Consider the following 1,242-nt stretch of genomic DNA (forward strand, 5'->3'; position numbering starts at 1 on the left):
GCTAAAAAATATAACGCACAGACAGACCGGTGTCAATCTGTACATTCTGTATATGTGAGTAAACGTGTACTGTGTATTGTATGCTACATAATGTCTAATGCTACGGCAATGTAAATATTTTTAACCATGCCAAAAAAATCTTCGAATCTTAGATAGAGACAGACAGATTGACAGAAATTGACGTGAAGTTTTTCTTTCTTTCTTTTTCTTTCTTTGTATATTTCCAGAAATTATTGTTTCAAAGTCTGCACATCTGTCAATGTTTTGTTTTCTAGAGTGTGTGTGTATGACATAAGCTATTAAATTGCATATAGTTTCTCCTATTTGAACATTCATCAAATTAGTTTAAAGCAACCATAATTTTGAGCAATCAATCAAATTAATCCTGTTCATTTGTATTATTGCACAATAAATATAATATTATACTTTATGATTTCATGAACAGCAGACCAGTTGCTAAGTAGTTAAAAACTAAAAAGTTATCATTTAATCTTCCTAGTGGTAAGTTTCAGAGGAGACAAAAAGGAGTGCTTTCCTTTCCCAGTTTTGATCTGGTAAATCTGTTGGCAGTAACAACAAACAAGATGTTGTTTGTTGACAAACAAAGAAGATAAAGGCAAGTTCTCAAGGAGAATCAGTGTAGAATTACCCTCAGATATAATTAAAATCCATGAACAGCTGTTAGGATTACAATATACACCCATTAAATATACCCGTTATTTCCCTTCTTTGTTCATTATTCCATCTCTGATAGATCTTAAATCTATCGAAAGTGTTTTATAAAATATAATGTACAACATAAACTAACAACATGATTGTGAAAAATACCAGAATGACATCCAAAGAGATAACATTAAAGTACTGTGGTATTGAGCAATCTGTTTTTATTTATTTTTAATTAATCCAGATTTCACATATGTTCCAATTTCATAAAAAAAAAAAAAAAAAAGAGCAATATTTACATCAATTCTTAACTTTTCTGTTTTGGTATTAAAACTTATCAATAATACAATCATTTCAACCACTGTAGATATGAACAGGGAACAATAGATCATTAATTATGGATCAATGTTTCATAATTATCACTAATACATCAATGTTAAATAGGCCACTGTAGAGATGATCAGAAAACAAATGGTTCAATGAACATTACGGTGGTGTAAGAGTGTAATGTCTTCATACAGATCAGATCATAAATTGATCGCACGTGATGTTTAAACACTGACACAACATCATACAATG

Source organism: Rutilus rutilus (genome assembly GCF_951802725.1).
Source record: "Rutilus rutilus genome assembly, chromosome: 17".
Taxonomy (NCBI): domain Eukaryota; kingdom Metazoa; phylum Chordata; class Actinopteri; order Cypriniformes; family Leuciscidae; genus Rutilus; species Rutilus rutilus.